General features: G+C 47.7%; 1 pseudogene across 1 annotated transcript; it reads left to right on the top strand.

Moving 5' to 3' along the window:
• Window positions 1-8,257: 8,257 nt before the first annotated feature.
• LOC146056233 (5-cytosine rRNA methyltransferase NSUN4-like) lies at window positions 8,258-19,032 on the top strand (annotated as a pseudogene). The gene is made up of 4 exons (XR_014469064.1): window positions 8,258-8,269; window positions 8,521-9,042; window positions 13,062-13,185; window positions 18,190-19,032. The product of XR_014469064.1 is annotated as a 5-cytosine rRNA methyltransferase NSUN4-like (transcript).
• Window positions 19,033-20,782: the final 1,750 nt, after the last annotated feature.

The following is a 20,782-nucleotide window of genomic DNA, read 5'->3' as shown; positions in this document are numbered from 1 at the left end:
CTGCTTCCTGCAGGCACCAAACAAAAACTGGCTAGATGAGCCTGGAGGCGGAGCTGTAGGGGAGAGGGCCTGAGCATCCTGGGAAATCTTTGAAAGCTTCGCTGATTGGTGCCTCGGACCCCCTGGATCCACCTACAACCCCGATGTCCCCTGTGGGACCCATGGACCCTGAAAAGGAAATGAGGGCATGTGTCTTTGTTACACATCCCCTTGCAATGTAGGGAGGGGAAACGGTGGGGGCCGGTATTCGGCAGGGCGGCCTCTCAGCAGTCAGTCACATCCCCAGGTGTCACTGTATAATGCCCCCGTCCCAGCAGTCACCTCTCCGGTCACATCCCCCGGTGTTACTGTATAATGTCCCATTCCCAGCAGTCACCTCTCCGGTCACATCCCCCGGTGTTACTGTATAATGTCCCATTCCCAGCAGTCACCTCTCCGGTCACATCCCCCGGTTTTACTGTATAATGTCCCATTCCCAGCAGTCACCTCTCCGGTCACATCCCCCGGTGTTACTGTATAATGCCCCATTCCCAGCAGTCACCTCTCCGGTCACATCCCCCGGTTTTACTGTATAATGCCCCAATCCCAGCAGTCACCGCTTTGGTCACATCCCCCTGATTTTACTGTATAATGTCCCAATCCCAGCAGTCACCTCTCTGGTCACATCCCCCCGGTGTTACTGTATAATTTTCCATTCCCAGCAGTCACCTCTCCGGTCACATCCCACGGTGTTACTCTATAATGCCCCAATCCCAGCAGTCACCTCTCTGGTCACATCCTCCGGTTTTACTGTATAATGTCCCAATCCCAGCAGTCACCTCTCCGTCACATCCGCCAGGATTACTCTATAATGCCCCATTCCCAGCAGTCACCTCTCCGGTCACATCCCCCAGTGTTACTCTATAATGCCCCATTTCCAGCAGTCACCTCTCTGGTCACATCCCCCGGTGTTACTGTATAATGTCCCAATCCCACCAGTCCCCTCTCAGGTCACATCCCCGTGTTACTCTATAATGCCCCATTCCCAGCAGTCACCTCTCTGGTCACATCCAACGGTGTTACTCTATAATGCCCCATTCCCAGCAGTCACCTCTCTGGTCACATCCCCCGGTTTTACTGTATAATGTCCCAATCCCAGCAGTCACCTCTCCGGTCACATCCGCCAGTGTTACTCTATAATGTCCCATTCCCAGCAGTCATCTCTCCGGTCACATTCCCCGGTGTTACTGTATAATGTCCCATTCCCAGCAGTCATCTCTCCGGTCACATCCCCCGGTGTTACTGTATAATGTCCCATTCCCAGCAGTCACCTCTCTGGTCACATCCCCAGGTGTTACTGTATAATGTCCCATTCCCAGCAGTCACCTCTCCGTCACATCCGCCAGGATTACTCTATAATGCCCCATTCCCAGCAGCCACCTCTCTGGTCACATCCCCCGGTGTTACTCTATAATGTCACATTCCCAGGAGTCACATCCTCCCGTGTTACTGTATAATGTCCCAATCCCAGCAGTGTCGTCTCAGGTCGCATCCAACGGTGTTACTCTATAATGACCCATTCCCAGCAGTCACCTCTCTGGTCACATCCCCCGGTTTTACTGTATAATGTCCCAATCCCAGCAGTCACATCCGCCAGGGTTACTGTATAATGCCCCATTTCCAGCAGTCACCTCTCCGGTCTCATCCTCCAGTGTTACTGTATAATGTCCCATTCTCATCAGTCACCTCCCCTGGTGTTACTGTATAATGACATATTCCCAGCAGTCACCTCTCCAGTCAGCAGCTGGATGAATTTGTTGGTGAGTTTCAGGATCTTATGGTCATTGTCTCTCTCATTTATCAATGAGTGAGGAGAAGGCACAGTCTTGGAATCCTTTGTCCTGCTCCCTCTTCTAAACACATAGGGACGGCTGCTGCTGGGTGTCTCACATTCACCGTCCTTCTTCGGTGGCACATAATCCTAAGTGAGGAGAAAAATGTTAAATCAACTGCACTGATGGTATAGCAGCTCTCATAAATGCAAAGGTTCTGAGGGGTAAAAAAGAGCGCTGGGATAAGTTTATACGAGTGACACCTGTAAAGTAAAAATGTATTAGTAAAATAATGTTTACACTCCTTTTGGAGGATGTGAGGTGAGAGAGGGAGATTGTCGTGCTGTCCCTACTAACCCTAACCTTACAGAGGCAGCGGTATTCCTCAGCTCAGTTGCTGTCCACTTCTGGGTGGAATCTTCTGTTGCGGCTTTGGTCCCGGGACGCGGCTTGCTGACGTCAGCGACTGGCGTGTCGGTACTTCGGGCAGCAGCAAGATGGCTTCTCCTCTTCTTAAGTCACCAATGCATTTCATGCCTCGCTGGGCACTTTGTCAAGGTGGGGTGACTGATAGAAGTTGCTCCCTGTATGTAAGGAAATGAAGTAGAAATTTACATCCAATTTTAACATTTTATGTATTTCAAAAATGTAAAGAAATAAAAAAAGTTTGGACATTTTCCGAGCAACAATCTGGTTGGAACAAATATTTTAACGACATTTTGGGTGTCACGAACGGTGAAACGGTGTCAAGCCATGCATTATATGTAATAGTAGAGTGCAAGACTAATAAAAAGACTAATAAAGAGATTACGGGTGACATTCTATGCTCTGCGATTTCCGTTTTTTGGCGTTATTTAGACCACAAAATGGCGATATTGCATTTTTCAGTGAAATCGCCAATTTAACGTGATGCGTTAAGGGACAGAAATCGCATATTATGTGCGTAAAGGTATGCGGACCAAAAGCGCGAGATTAATTCGCACTTTTATCGCATCCAGATGAGACTTTGCGCCAGGCTTCCAATATGCCTATTCTGCTCCCTTATTGCAGCAGTTAGTTCTGCAAAACGGGAGCCTACAGCTACCCGTACACTACGTGCAATTTTGCGTAACTGAAGGAAGGTGTCACGCATGTACCCCTGTATATTACCAATTTGGAGGCTTTGGGAGGCCATGAATTCTAGCTGTTTGTCCTTGAAATTAACCAAGGAGTTAGCTACTTGGGAAGCAGTAGCTGGTGTATGGGGTGGCTGGGTGGTTGGGGGTGGGTTGGGAGACACCCCACTTGGGGGAAGATCACTCTGTGACGAGGTCTGCATTTCTTCCTCTGCCGCAAAGGTGTCGACCGGATCAAGAATGATGTCCATTTCGTCTAGCACCACTATTGAAGAATCTGTTGTGTTGCTCCCTAGTTGTATAGCACCTGTGGATACAGATGAAGAGGTAAGTATTGATGCATATATAGGCCACACTGTCGTCTACACTGTTTTACATAGGGCTATAGATGGCTGACGCCCATACCTAGGGGTGTTATGCACTTACACATGTACCCCGATACAGCATGCAACATTGACATTAATAATATGTCACATGCCTAGCTCAGATTACATTCATTTCCGTTGCAATGTAGCAGCAGGAGCAGAATGTAGTGTGAGATATTGTTGATGTGACATGGGTGTGTGTACTGTATGTGTAATGGGGTGTTGTTTGGTCATTTACCTGCTTCCGCAGATTCAGCAGCAACGGGCCTTCTTCTCTTGGATGCCGCAGCACTTCGGGACGGACAATCTGTACAAGGAAAGATGGGCAGGCATTATGGACCTTGCAATGGATAAGCATTTTCTGAAAACATGCATTGAATTCACAATAATGGACAATACCCAATGGAAAAGGACTGCATTATATCTTGACCACCTTTTTTGGGGTTTATAGTCAAATATTTTATTTAAAGCTTAGTAGTAAACTAGTGTACACATGACAACTATTGGTTAATCGGTGGTATGTAGGCATGGCAGCTAAACCACCAGTACACCACAGGGTTTTTGGACACATAAATGTTAGTCTGCAAGAAAGAATGGTACACTGTTAATCAATATGAGTAGTTGTGGAACTACAAGGCCCAGCATTATCAGCAATTTCAAAGTAGGAGCAGCCATTTTCTTGTGCATGACCTTGCTGGGCTATGTAGTTCCACAGCAGCACTTTACAAAGCATAACAATACAAGTGCACATTACAGGTATAATACATTGGCATGTATGTTAAAGTTTGCATGGGGTCACACTTACCAGCTCGCGGTGGCGTTTGAGGCCTGTCGGAATCCGCCACATGCATGCCAGGCAGGACCTCAGGTGGGATGATGCGCTTCAGCTTCACCTCATATGCATTGTAGCTGACAGTGGTGGGGCTTCCTCCTCCAGTCCTGGTGGCCTCCTCCATCTCCAGGGCCATTTTATGTTTTAACTGGCGTTTTATATCGTTAAAGCGCTTTTTAACATTGCGGACCAGGCGCTTCTGATGACTGACAGCGTTCACCGCCTGGGTGATGTCCTTCCATATAGCCCGCTTGCGCTGGGCAGTGGTCTTGTAATTGCTTTTTCCGAGCAGACGCTCGAACACTGGCATGATAGCCCGGACAAGTGCCACATTTTCTTCATAAGAAAATCTCACCATCCGGCCACTTTTGGTGCGACCAGCTACCACCTCCTCCTCCTCATTTTCACCACCAGCCATGTCGCCCTCCTCCTCCATGCCAGTGTCTTCCTCCTCCTCACCAGCATCTTCCTCCACCTCTGACATGTGGCCCTCCTGCAGCTGGTGTGGGGTATGGTCTAGGGCTTGGCTGTAGGATGGGGATGCCAGCGGATCCTCCACCTCCTCCTGCTGGGGCTGGACGGCCAGGGTCTGGGCTGAGGCTGGCCTTGCTGTGGCCATGCTGCCTGCCACACTGCTGCCTCTCCCACTTGACTGGCTGCTGCCACTGCTCCCTCTGCCACTGCTCCCTCTGCCACTGCTCCCTCTGCCACTGCCTCCTCTGCCACTCATCACTCTGCCACTGCTCCCTCTGCCACCAACACCTCTTCCTGAACTCACGCTTCCACTGCTCCTCTCCATGCTCCTTACTTCCTATCAAAGAGTGAAATGGCGCCAATGCCCCTTTATATAGGGGGTGTGATGCATAATGGAGGGGACACAGGTGGGCCAATAGTTTGGGGGGTTCTTAGTCATGCGGAGACAGTTTTGTAAATCGCACTCCGGTTGGTCCAAAACTCGCACATGACCGGCGGAAGAACTCACACTTTTTTGTTACTTAAAATCGCACTTTTTTGTTACTAAAAATCGCACCTCTTCGCCGCAAATCGCCCCTCTTCGCACTTTTCAGCCTCAAATGCGCATCACATTAAATAATCGAATTTTGACTGAAAAGTGCGATTTTGAAAAAGGCGATTTGCGGCGATGTGGTGCGCGAATAAAACATGCGCATTTAGCGCAAAGCATAGAATGTCACCCTACATCTCCATATGTGCCAAATTGGTTTGTGCAAAAGGCTAGTGAGCAGCTAACGAACCCAATACACCAATCATGTCCAAACTATGGCGCGCCAGCTGTTGTTAAACTGCAAGTCCCATCATGCCTTGCCACAGTTTTGCTATAAGGGAATACTAAAACTATGGCAAGGCATGCTGGGATGTGTAGTTTCAAAACAGCTGAAGGGCCACATTTTGGACATGCCTGCAACATACGCTCAGTGACAAACAAGCTTTAAAATCAAAGTCAATTGTTTGGTGACCCGACTCCCAGGCTGCACCTCACCTGGATTTCTCCTCGCACCCTTCACACACAGTAGGGCAATAAGCTGCATCTAGTTTATTTAGGGCGCAAAAATGCAGCCGACAAGACCAGGGCAAGTGCTGTGAACAATTCATTAGCTCCCACTACATTAGGCAAGAGCTACGGGTGCACAAAACAATTGAATCACCATTATATGTTGTTTAGAACCTTACATAAATTATATATATATTTTTTATTATTAATATTTTAATATGCAGTACAGTAAGACCAGCAACCCTTACCACCAGCATAGCGCTGCCCCAACACTCATGAAGCACCGCCTACATGTTTTGATTGGCCCACAATCCAATCAGTCAAAGAAAATGGATCACCATCAATAGGTAAAAACATTGATGGTCATCCATTGCATAGTATGCCACAATAAATGGGCAGTTGCACTATTGTCATCAATTGCAAAGACGTCCATCCCTAAAGCTGTGTGCTCACAGTGCAAGTGAGCCTCTGCGCTAAGTTTGCAGTTAAGCACAGATGGCTCAGCATTGTGTGCTGAACAATCTGTCACGGCCAGTGTTCTCTGGTGTGAGAACACTGGCGATGACTAGATTTATAACTGGATGCAGTGTAAATCTAGTCAGGCAATAGCGACGGGCGGGACCGCGCAATCGTGATCACCAGAGGGTATACACGTGGAGTGATCCTTTTTTCATTTCTAAGCGATCAAGTCAGATCACTTAGAAATAAGCCTCATATCCCCCTGGGCGGGATGTATTAATGTACATCGCCAGCCACCACGATGCTACCGCATATGTACTAACATATGCGGCTAGCATCGGGTTGCGGTGACGGAGACCCCCGCGATACCTGTAATGTGGTGTGCGGGGGTCTCCGTTACATCCTGGCAGCTGGCAGTGTCCCCCTGCCTCTCCTCCTCCTCCCTACAGCCGGATGTCCTCCTGGCTGTGACACCTGCTGGGGGAGGAGTAGATCGATGGAGGATGGGAGGGGGGGTCGCAAGGACGGCGGGCGGCGATAGAAGCCCATAGGCATCTAAAGGGTATCGCCACCCAGAGGTGGAGATACCCTGCCAGGCGGAGATGGGGCGGACGGGTAATGGTACATAGGAAAATGCGGTAAAACCCCCGTTTTATCACATTTTCCCTTTAGTACATCCCGCCCCCTGTGTGAATGCCCCATTAGGATGGTAGATAATACAGTATACACTTTAGACTACAGTATAACTAATGTGACAATAATCCCTGTATAACCATCCAGCAAGCAATCCCGGCGGGTGACATGTACTTGGTGTCACCTGAACGCAGCAGTGATCCCAGCCTATATACAGTATGCCCAGTTATCCTACATCTGCACTAATGCACTAATTCGTCAGGAGGCGACGAAGTCCTAGATGATGAAACGCGTTGGGGTGTGGCTTGTCTGTCGTGCTGTGTCCGAGTCCCTTCGCCTTGATCGTGGAGACGCTGCTGCCGTGGTCTCATTCGGTTGATACGCCTGTGTTGCCGCCTGTACCCCGTGAGCTGTCCCGCGCTGTTAAGTTTTGAACTGTATGTGAGCTTTATTTCTTGAGTAAAAGAATTGATCTATTATCTGCTCATTGTGCGCTCCTTCTTCTTCTCTTTATATATATATATATATATATATATATATAAATAAATGTCCGAAGCAAGTGGCACTCAGAGACGTTGTAAACAGTTTAAACCATAAAAAGGTTTATTGTGCAAAATAGGGCAACGTTTCGGGGATGACCCCCTTTCTCAAGCCAAAACAAACAAGTCTTTGGGAGAGCCGGGAATGGGGCCAGGATCCGGGACTGCTCTGGTGACTGCTCTTCCGTCAGGCCTGAGGGCCCAAGCAGGCAGACTGAAGCAAGGACGCACAATCCCTAGATGCTTGTAGGCAGGTAGTAAGATGACGGGGGAAGGCTGCGCATCTTCTCCATCTTCTCTTCTCTCCTCCCCCAGTCAGGTCCCTGTGTTAGTAAAAGCAATAAGAGTGTCACTGTGACGCTGCCAGACCCCCTCACCTCCCTAGTCAGGTCCCTGTGTCAGTAATAGAGATAAGAGTGATGTCACTGTGATGCTCCCAGACCCCCTCACCTCCCCAGTCAGGTCTCTGTGTCAGTAATAGAGATAAGAGTGATGTCACTGTGACGCTCCCCATCCCCCTCACCTCCCTAGTCAGGTTTTTACATAGTCCCTATATAATATAATTGTAAAATACGTGCTTTACTCTTGCACTTTAGATAGATCAGTAATAAAACAACCTGCAATATGACACACGTACCTATTAATATATGGGGAAATATCAGGAAGGAGGGCCACAAGCACCCGGGATTAGGGGGTACTCAGCCCCACTGCATCACAAGTCCCTCTGGATTCGCTACACAGCACGCCCGGGATGCTGCGCTCCGCAGTTGCGGTGTAATGGCTGTGGCTGCTCCCAGAGGATCTCTGTCTTGTTGTTGTGTCCTGTGTCATCGGCTCCTGCAGCAGGAGGTGCTGGGTCGTCCATGGCTCCGCCTGTCGTGCTGTTCTGGGTCGGCCTCTGCTTCCACCCCCGGCTCCTATCAGGCTGGGGATCTTCCTCTGTCCTCTCCTCCGCTGGGCTGTCACCTGTCCTCTGCGTGGCTCTTGTCCTTGATGTTGCCTAGTGTTCAAAACACACTTTCGGACAGGCAACTCTAGGGGCAGCTCCGCACCACTGAGGGGGCTTCTACAGGTCTCCAGCTAGGGGTCCTTTGCGTGTCCTTCCTCGAGAGCGGGTGTCCTCCGCGGTGCCTGCAGTCCTTGTTCTCCATTTGCTGCGTCCTCTATCTTCTTCGGAGCAACCCCGGGGGAATCCTCCGGCTGGGTGTGCTCCCAGGTAATTTACCCCTTCAGCACCTTCTTCCTTGAGGTTCTAGTCTTCACCCTCTCGGCTCCTCCACAGGCAGGCACTATGTAGGACACCTCGGCAGCACACATCATTCTGTTCTCTCCGGGTTTGGGGCTCCTCCTGTGGTTGGCAGCTAGTGGGGGCAGCGCAGTTCCCTTCCCTCTGGCCGGCAGCAGTAGGGGACTTGGAGGAGCCTGGCTCTCCTGGCGCCATTCCTGGTCACACAGCTGCGCAGCCCCCGCTCCTTACAGGTCAGCAGCTCACAGCACTGCACAGGCCCTTGTCCTCTCCAGGGATCACCCTTCCCGGTGCCGGCTCTCTCTGCTGTGGGTTATGCATCGCTGCAGGACCGCCTCTGCCCCCCCCTGCCCTACCTCTCTATAGTCCCCCTCAGGCATACCTTGCAGCCAACGACTCCTCTATTTCCCGCTGCAACCGCCTGCGCAGGGTCCCACAGGCCTACATCCCACAAGAGTTGCGTACAGAGGACAGAGTGCGTGTCACCTCGTGGGATGGGACAGACTGGCCAGAGGAGGGCATGTATGACCGGGTAAGTGGCTGTCTGTCCGTAGAACACAATAGAGCTCAGCACAAAAACCTACTTTTTATGACTGTCTATTTATCAGGACGGTGAAGTCAGACCGTGCCTAGTGCTTTGCAGCTAATCACTGGGTGCGCAGGTATACTACCACGCACTCCACCGTAGAACACAATAAGCAACGAAGATAAAAGATAAGGATATTAAAATCCACAACCCTTCTAAACCTCCTTTAAATGAGGCTGCCTGTGGAAGTGACCAATCAGTGATCAGTGTTGGTCAGGGTAACAAAATCAGGATTAGCTGTTAGCTAATTGTATCCCTTCTTATGTAACTTGTCTATAATGCCGCTTTCAAATCGCAAATCCAGGGTCGCACCGGGACTTTTAACTGGTTCAGTCCCAGTGCGACCCTGCATGTGCATGTTCACACTGCAACAGTGTCAGCGCGTCATCAGAGAGAGAGCTGGCACTGCTCCAAGCGCTGTCTCCTCCATTGTTTGAACGGGAAAAGGGTCGCTCGACCCGTTTAACCCATTCATACTGCACAGCAACACGGCAATGAAATGGTAAGAACCCTTCTTTTTTACCAGTTCGTATTGCCGTGTTGCAACCCGATTGCGGGACCCGGAAACCCCTTTCACATCGCCCTAATTACCGGGTCGAACCGGCAAGAAACCGGCTTGTACCCGGTAATTAGGTGCGATGTGAAAGGGGTATTATAAACATGAACCTTCTCTTTGCTGCTTATTATTTATCTCCTCCACTCTTACTGCACCCGACAATGCGCCTTATGTGCAGTGTAACTTATAACGTCTACCCCTTCCCACCAAAGTCCCGGGTCAGATCTGGAACTTATCTTGTTCACACGGTGGGCTGACCCGAGATAAGATGCCATCTCCAAGTCACAGGAAACTAGTGATCTCCCCTAAATGCCAGGCTGGAGACCTACAGTGGGGAAAGGGGCTGTCTGCAGACACAAGTTGTCACTGGGGATAGAACGCAAAATCTTTCTCAATTGGGAAGAACCCTGCTGCACTGCAGGTGGGGCAGATGTAACATGCAAAGAGAGATACATTTGGGTGGGGTGTGTTCAAACTGAATTCTAATGTGCAGTGTAAATATAAAGCATCCAATATTTACCCTGTACAGAAACAAATAACTCGCCCAAATCTCTCTCTGCACATGTTACATCTGCCCCACCTGCAGCGCAGCAGGGTTTTACCCTTTTGAGAAAGATTTTGCTTTTGTGATCAACTCTGAATCCGCCCCTAAGTATCCAGGGAGCTTGGGGTACTTAAGATAAGGGGAGACCCACTAAGGATAACAACACACACACCATACACACAGCATATATACATACACACATACACACAGCATATATACATACAAACAGCATATATACATACACACAGCATATATACATACACACACACAGCATATATACATACACACAACACACATACACAGCATATATACATACACACACAGCATATATACATACACACACACACCATACACACAGCATATATACATACACACATACACAGCATATATACATACACACATACACAGCATATATACATACACACACACAGCATATATACATACACACAGCATATATACATACACACAGCATATATACATACACACAGCATATATACATACACACACACAGCATATATACATACACACAACACACATACACAGCATATATACATACACACACAGCATATATACATACACACACACCATACACACAGCATATATACATACACACATACACAGCATTTATACATACACACATACACAGCATATATACATACACACACATACCCACACAGCATATATACATACACACACAGCATATATACATACACACAGCATATATACATACACACACACACAGCATATATACATACACACAACACACATACACAGCATATATACATACACACACAGCATATATACATACACACAACACACATACACAGTATATATACATACACACACAGCATATATACATACACACACACCATACACACAGCATATATACAGTATGTTACTGTCTACATCCTTGCTGGCGGGTCGCCAGAACGTACGCGCTGGCGACCCACCAGCAGCCTCGCCAGCGAGGAGATTGAGACGCACGTGCGTCTCACGCGCACGCCCGTCTCAGTCTCCGTCGCTAGCGCGACGGAAACCCTGTCCGTCTCCGCCTCAGGGAGACGGACAGGGTTAGGGGGGTTTGGGGGGGGGGCCCGCAGGCGGCGGGGACCCGGGGAACGGATGGAAGCGCCGTCGGAAGTAGACGCGTGCGCCCTCTCGTGCGCGTGCGTCCCCTTCTCACCATCGCCATGGCGCTGGCGGGGGATGGCGGCTGGCGACGCCAGCGCCATCCCCTGCAAAGATGGGACCTGACCCATCTGTACATACACACACACACAACACACAGCATATATACATACACACACAGCATATATACATACACACAACACACATACACAGCACATATACATACACACACAGCATATATACATACACACACACACAGCATATATATATACACACACACATACACAGCATATATACATATACACACACAGCATATATACATATACACACACATAGCATATATACATACACACACACACACACACCATACACACAGCATATATACATACACACAGCATATATACATATACACACACAGCATATATACATATACACACACATAGCATATATACACACACACACACACACACACACACACCATACACACAGCATATATACATACACACAGCATATATACATATACACACACACAGCATATATACATACACACATACACAGCATATATACATACACACACAGCATATATACATACACACACACACACACATACACAGCATATATACATACACACATACACACACAGCATATATACATACACACACACCATACACACAGCATATATACATACACACATACACAGCATATATACATACACACAACACACATACACAGCATATATACATACACACACAGCATATATACACACACACACCATACACACAGCATATATACATACACACACAGCATATACACACACACACACACAGCATATATACATACACACACACACCATACACACAGCATATATACATACACACACAGCATATATACATACACACACATACACACACAGCATATATACATACACACACAGCATATATACATACACACACACATACACACAGAGCATATATACATACACACAACACACATACACAGCACGCATACAGTAAAGGTCAGATGTGCTCTTATCGTGGCCCCTGTGCAGAGATGGGGACAAGCCTGACTCTGTCTCTTAAAACATATGTGGTGCATCGCTTGCCGGCAGGCACAGGGGGGGGGGGGGGGAGTGGTCAGGACCATAAAGGGGGCTGTATTCTCTCCCTCCTAGTAATAGCTGTTCACACAAAACATTAGGTAAAAAATGGCAGAGATCCAATGACCATTATCAGTGCTTTCTGGGTACAACCCTGCAAGCTGTGCAGGTTGTGTTTTCTGGTCACTGGACCTGGGTTACACTGGGATACTAGCATACCTCCCAACTTCTTGGCTGCTGGAATAGGGACACGCCCAGAAAGGGGGCGGGGCCTATGCAAATGACCCCATTTTCGGCCACGAATAGACGCTGTGCGCATGCGCACAGCGTCTATTCAATCAGCTTGGGGGGCTCCCAACTGCCACCCCCCACAGTGGGACAATGCAAGCCGCAGGTGGGACAGCGGGACAGGACCCGAAAATGGGGACTGTCCCGCTGAAATTGGGACACTTGGGAGGTATGTACTAGAGTGGATGTCACCTACTGTATATCTCCCTAGTGTTTCCTCCTGTGTGTTGTTCAGCCCCTGCATGTCTTAGCTAAGCCAACAAGCCACTGTTGGTTGCAGGCCCATAGATCCCCTCCCCCACCACTGTGCCCAGTGTTGTTTTAGAATATAATTCTTCATCTTGGATCTGCAGGTTCTGGTAGATGCTCCGTGTACCACAGACCGGCATTCCCTTCTAGAGGAGGAGAACAACATCTTCCATCGTATGAGGACAAAGCAGCGTCATAGGTGCCACTGCTGCAGACTATGCTCCTGGTGTAAGTCACTGATACCCAGGTCTCTGTATTATGCCAGGAATTTTAGAACTACAGTATTCAATGATTTTCTTTGGAACGGATCTGGGTAATAATATAATTACAGGTTGAGTATCCCTTATCCAAATATCCGTTCTCCAAATTATTCCATAAACCATAATCTCCAGAAGTAATTTTTTTGTGTGTGTGTGGGGCTAAAAACCTACTGGGGACATCTGTACCAGCACTACTGAGGACATGATATGTAACTGGACCTACTGGGGACATGATATGTAACTGGCACTACTGGGAACATGATATGTAACTGGCCCTACTGGGGACATGATATATAACTGGCGCTACTGGGGACATCTGTACCAGCACTACTGAGGACATGATATGTAACTGGCACTACTGGGGACATGATATGTAACTGGCCCTACTGGGGACATGATATGTAACTGGCGCTACTGGGGACATCTGTACCAGCACTACTGAGGACATGATATGTAACTGGCACTACTGGGGACATGATATGTAACTGGCACTACTGGGGACATGATAATGTAACTGTCTCTACTGGTGACAGCTGTACCATCACTACTGGGGACATGATACGTAACTGGCATTACTGGGGACATGATACGTAAATGGCACTTCTGGGGACATGATATGTAACTGGCACTACTGGGGACATGATATGTAACTGGCACTACTGGGGACATGATATGTAACTGGCACTACTGAGGACATGATATGTAACTGGGACTACTAGGGACATCTGTAGCAGCACTACTGGAGACATCAGTAACTGGCACTACTGGGGACATGATATGTAACTGGCACTACTGGGGACATGATCTATAACTGGCACTACTGAGGACATGATATGTAACTGGCACTACTGAGGACATGATATGTAACTGGCACTACTGGGGACATGATATGTAACTGGTACTACTGGGGACATGATATGTAACTGGCGCTACTGGGGACATGTGTAACTGGCAGTACTGGGGACATGATATGTAACTGGCACTACTAGGGCTATGATATGTAACTGGCACTACTGAGGACATGATATGTAACTGGCACTACTGGGGACATGATATGTAACTGGCACTACTGAGGACATGATATGTAACTGGGACTACTGGGGACATGATATGTAACTGGCACTACTGGGGACATGATATGTAACTGGCACTACTGAGGACATGATATGTAACTGGGACTACTAGGGACATCTGTAGCAGCACTACTGGAGACATCTGTAACTGGCACTACTGGGGACATGATATGTAACTGGCACTACTGGGGACATGATCTATAACTGGCACTACTGAGGACATGATATGTAACTGGCACTACTGAGGACATGATATGTAACTGGCACTACTGGGGACATGATATGTAACTGGTACTACTGGGGACATGATATGTAACTGGCGCTACTGGGGACATGTGTAACTGGCACTACTGGGGATATGATATGTAACTGGCACTACTAGGGCTATGATATGTAACTGGCACTACTGGGGCATAATATGTAACTGGCGCTACTGGGGACATGATATGTAACTGGCGCTACTAGGGACATCTGTAACTGGCACTACTAGGGATATGATATGTAAATGGCACTACTGGGACATAATATGTAACTGGTACTACTGGGGACATGATATGTAACTGGCACTACCGGGGACATCTGTAACTGGCACTACTCGGGATATGATATGTAACTGGCACTACTAGGGATATGATCTGTAACTGGCGCTACTGGGGACATTATATGTAACTGGCGCTACTGGGGACATGATATGTAACTGGCGCTACTGGGGACATGATATGTAACTGGCGCTACTGGGGACATGATATGTAACTGGCGCTACTGGGGACATGATATGTAACTGGCGCTACTGGGGACATGATATGTAACTGGCGCTACTGGGGACATGATATGTAACTGGCGCTACTGGGGACATGATATGTAACTGGCGCTACTGGGGACATGATATGTAACTGGCGCTACTGGGGACATGATATGTAACTGGCACTACTGGGGACATGATATGTAACTGGGCCTACTGGGGACATGATATTTAACTGGCGCTACTGGGGACATATGTAACTGGCACTACTAGGGATATGATATGTAACTGGCACTTCTGGGACATAATATGTAACTGGCGCTACTGGGGACATGATATGTAACTGGCACTACTGGGGACATCTGTAACTGGCACTACTAGGGATATGATATGTAACTGGCGCTACTGGGACATGATCTGTAACTGGCGCTACTGGGGACATGATATGTAACTGGCGCTACTGGGGATATGATCTGTAACTGGCGCTACTGGGGACATAATATGTAACTGGCGCTACTGGGGATATGATATGTAACTGGCGCTACTGGGACATGATCTGTAACTGGCACTACTAGGGATATGATCTGTAACTGGCGCTACTGGGGACATGATATGTAACTGGCGCTACTGGGGACATGATATGTAACTGGCGCTACTGGGGACATGATATGTAACTGGCGCTACTGGGGACATGATATGTAACTGGCGCTACTGGGGACATGATATGTAACTGGTGCTACTGGGGACATGATATGTAACTGGCACTACTAGGGACATGATCTGTAACTGGCACTACTAGGGACATGATCTGTAACTGGCGCTACTGGGGACATGATATGTAACTGGGCCTACTGGGGACATTATATGTAACTGGCACTAAATATGTGCATGAAAATGATTGCTTGACATTCAAAGTCAGTACCTGAGATAGTACACAGACTTTGTTTCATGTTTATAACCTTGTTTCATGCACAGATATATTATTTGTGTGTATCACACGTGTTTGATGTGCATATACAACATAAATGCAAGATATCTCATTAAAATGATTTTTTTTCCAAAATATGGAATAATGCGTAAAAAGAAAAATAAGTGGCGCTGGTTTGATGAAAGGTATAAATGTTTTAATAACAATTAAGAATATTAAGTACAATTGCACAATATAAACAAGTAAAAAAATGAAATAATAAAATTAATTGGGAATCAAGGGGATAAAAACAAATGAATGACTGGACCGGAAGCTGAGTTGATGAATTGAGTGATATGACCAGTTCCGTGGAATAAAGAGGTATAATGATGCAAATAATCAAGAGGCCCACTGGGCTGATAGTTACCACACGGTGTCTCAGATGGTCTAGTCCCAGATACAATTAGGAGGGTGTCCTCAATTGATTGCGATGGTGGGGCCACAGTGGGCAATGACCCGATGTCAACGGGGGCTTAGATGGTGTATAGCCAGATACTTCCCACTTCGCTAGAGGTCCCAATTTGATGTTGTAAAGAGGCAGGTTTCCTCAAGGTTGGTAGACTTGGATGGCAGATGATGTAAGTGGCCAACCTCGATTCCTGTGCTCAGTGTGACCAATATGTCCAGCTGGGATAAGGACCAATGGTGGTGGTGAACTGAGAAAGCGTGGGTGATGAAAACGGGGGTGATCCAGATGGTCTGGGTGGGCGAGGATATTCAAAAGATACAAGTAATCCGGTCCAGAGTAACTCCTAACGCGTTTCGCTGCTTGAGGGGTACAGCTTTAAAAAAAAAAAAAAAAAGCTGTACCCCTCAAGCAGCGAAACGCGTTAGGAGTTACTCTGGACCGGATTACTTGTACCTTTTGAATATCCTCGCCCACCCAGACCATCTGGATCACCCCCGTTTTCATCACCCACGCTTTCTCAGTTCACCACCACCATTGGTCCTTATCCCAGCTGGACATATTGGTCACACTGAGCACAGGAATCGAGGTTGGCCACTTACATCATCTGCCATCCAAGTCTACCAACCTTGAGGAAACCTGCCTCTTTACAACATCAAATTGGGACCTCTAGCGAAGTGGGAAGTATCTGGCTATACACCATCTAAGCCCCCGTTGACATCGGGTCATTGCCCACTGTGGCCCCACCATCGCAATCAATTGAGGACACCCTCCTAATTGTATCTGGGACTAGACCATCTGAGACACCGTGTGGTAACTATCAGCCCAGTGGGCCTCTTGATTATTTGCATCATTATACCTCTTTATTCCACGGAACTGGTCATATCACTCAATTCATCAACTCAGCTTCCGGTCCAGTCATTCATTTGTTTTTATCCCCTTGATTCCTAATTAATTTTATTATTTCATTTTTTTACTTGTTTATATTGTGCAATTGTACTTAATATTCTTAATTGTTATTAAAACATTTATACCTTTCATCAAACCAGCGCCACTTCTTTTTTGCATGGTCCTTGGGGCTGACAACCCCTTTCTAAGTGGCAGCTCTTACCGAGACACACTTGATAGCGCCTGTCGGTGCACCCTAGGGGACACACCATTCAATATGGAATAATGCGTTCTGGTCCTGAGAATTTTGGATAAGGGATACTTAACCTGTATATCCTCTACCCCCTTGTTACTAGTTTGATGCCTTGAGGCAGTGTGATTGTGCTGGCCCGGCGTCCTGCAGTCTGGACTTGAAGCTTCTGAATGTTAGTGATCCTGCATCATTTTTGCTAAAATTATGCTAAGAACTTCAATTTTACTGCATATTAAATGGCAGAGGTGTTTTTTTGTAGTGTGGCACTACAAGTATCAGCTCCTCTGAAGTGATTATGGAAATCTTCCATTTATTCTATCTTGCCACAACTTTTTGAATGTTTGTATCAGGTGGTTCTCTAAAAAGATACTTACAAATCATCGGGACGGCTGGAATTCAGACAAAAAGTGCTCGATCGCCTATAGTGAGCAATTCTGTGTGAAACCAGCCTCTGTAGGGTGCAAAATCGGGAGTCGTTGCTGGCGTTTAAGCTTTGTGGGAACGGCACCTCGCACCCTAGGATCGACCCCCTATACTGTGTGTGTGTTTCCTTGCTATTCTTGTTATGTTATTCTAGAGGTAGAATGTTGCCACCGTTCAGATTGTCTTGTACGGAGAATGATTCTCTCTTATTTCCCCACAGATCCAGCCTTCGGGCTGCGGCACCAGGAGGAGAGGTGGTGTACGCCACTTGCTCTCTTTCCCAACTCCAGAACGAGTGCGTAGTGGAGAGAGCCCTCGAGCTGGCGGCCTCAGAGTATGGAGTCCATGCAGAGATCCAGAGCCTCCGATCCTTCCGGGATGTGTTCAGAAATACTTTTAATTTCCACACAAATTGCCGCATAGGGGAGATGGTCGTTCTGCATCTCACTGCAAACTTTGGACCTATTTACCTCTGTAAGCTGCTCCGCATGTGATAACGACATGCATGGAACACGGTAGAAGAGAGACTGGAGGGAATCCTAGAACTGCATCCTTTTCAGGTGTAAATGGTTCACCACTGATGCTGTCAGGGATAAACTGGGGCTAAACTTAAGCCCTGGCATTCCTTCTGTCTGTGTATGCACACAAACAGGGGGTGTGGTCACATGCCACGGCCCAATATGCGCATACCAGTCTGGCAGAACTGCTGGGAAAAGGCCTCAAGACTGTCTGAACGGTGCATCAGGCCATTGGTCCTTATGACATTTGTCAGATGACTAGTCCTGCCTTGGTGTCAGCTGATGAGGAGGGGTCCGGTGTGTGCATCCTGGGCATAAGATGCCCATAAGATGCCATACTATGCTGACCACCAGAGCACAAGTTAATGAAATGTATAAACTACATTCTTATATTCACTATTGTGTGATATTGCCTTTGGCGTTTCCCCTGGTAAGTGAATCCATAATAAATCTGCCAGGAACCTATTTTCTACAACAAAACGAAAATGCCCATAAAAATAAATTATAGATTTGATTGTAAATATCATAAACGTTAAGTGATTTTATTGTGGAGTCATTTTTTTTTTTGCACCTTTTTAAAAACACCGACCTACATACAAGCGATTTTTAGAATTTTTTTTGTGAACAATAGAAAGGTTGGATGAATTGACATTATGGGCCCGATTCAGTCCTGTTCGTATTGTTGCAGCATAGCCGCCCGGGGTCCGCTCAGGCATAGACGTTAGCAGGGGAGCGTTTTTATGGGTACGTTCCCCTGTTGCTGTCCGCCGGTTCCCGCCTCTCCCTGAGCCAACGGGCCGGCGAGTGTGAAACTTGCCTAGGCTACTTGCGCCCTGGGTTTGCGGATGCGCATATTCACACATGTGCAAACCCCGAACATCGGGATCGGGGACGAATTTGGACCTTAACTAATGGGTCTGAATCGGCTCCTACAGATAGAGCCATCCTCATCTAGACCTTTAATAGGATTAAGTGAGTAATAGGATTACTGTGCTAATCCCGTACTGTATTGTATTGCTGCTGAGAACAATAGGCCTTGGCTCACCATGGCTCTCCAGAGAAGGCTGGCTGGGGAGGGCTCCATCTGTATATATGCATTAATGTGACGATGGAGAACGCCTGCAATAACTGGGGGACTGCACTGCACAGCATGTGACAAATCATAGTCCTGTTATATGGACAAGTGTTACTATAAAACATGAGAAAAGTACCAAGGCCTCCCCATTTCCAGGTGCTCGTTACATGCATCAGCCCCACTGAAAACTGGAAGGTGAAAATGTGCTCATCAAAAGTGAAAGGACCAATGTGCTGGATGATGAAGATGTGTAACAAAGACGTGCCAACGTCAGGCGCCTATTGCATGCTGGGTAGTACAGAGCCTAGCTGGGCCCCGGCACGTTTCAGGGGGCGTGGCCATGCACCCTTTAGTTAAAATCTAGAGAAAAATAGCACTTTAATCACCACCCTGGCCACACTGCAGCCCAGCACATGGAAGCATGTTCTGGATTGAGAAGAGCTGCTGCTGGCAGGTAATGGGGCCCCATTGGGCCCCTCCATCAGACTGGTAATTAGTACCCCCTTTATCGGCACCACTGACTGCATGCAATAGCTATTGACCTGGTAATTGCCCACAGCATTGGAATTCCACCACTGGCAGCAGTGGCAAATGCAGGATTTTTAGAGGGGGGTTTCCAAATGTAGTCCAAAATCTCCCACTCTGCAAGGCATCGGAGTAAGTACAGGAGTCTGGGGGAGCGGTAACAGCCCTGAAATTTGGTCTTTTCAGTACTTGTTTCCTAGCACGGCGCCAACGATTTTAATTGTATCCATCGGGTCCTGAAAAATCGCGTAGATCACATCGCATGCCAACCAAATCGCATGCGATGCGATCTAACCGATTTTTACATTGGAACCAATGTAAAATGCCCCCCTAGACCCCAATTTTCATTGTATACCCACCCTGATGGGTCAACTGCCCCCCCATTGTTAACGCCACCCCATGATCAACGCCAACCCAAAGCGTGGCGAGCCCACGAGGGGCGGCGGTACACATCCTCCTACCTTTTCATACCCCCACTATCCACATCGGCGTGGAGTTGATTTTATATAGTGCCCGAAGCGTGGCGAGCGGACGCGCATTACTTCACAGGTATTACGCGTGCACTCGCCACGCTTCAGGCTCGCTGCGCTCGCCACGCTTCGGGCTCGGGGGCTCGCCACACTATATAAAGTCAACTCCACGCGGACGTGGATAGTGGGGGTATGAAAAGGTCGGAGGACGCATACCTCCACCCC

This window comes from Crinia signifera, unplaced genomic scaffold (assembly GCF_055691185.1).
Source record: "Crinia signifera unplaced genomic scaffold, ASM5569118v1 HAP2_SCAFFOLD_76, whole genome shotgun sequence".
Classification (NCBI taxonomy): Eukaryota; Metazoa; Chordata; class Amphibia; order Anura; family Myobatrachidae; genus Crinia; species Crinia signifera.
This window is presented reverse-complemented; position numbering and strand designations above follow the sequence as displayed.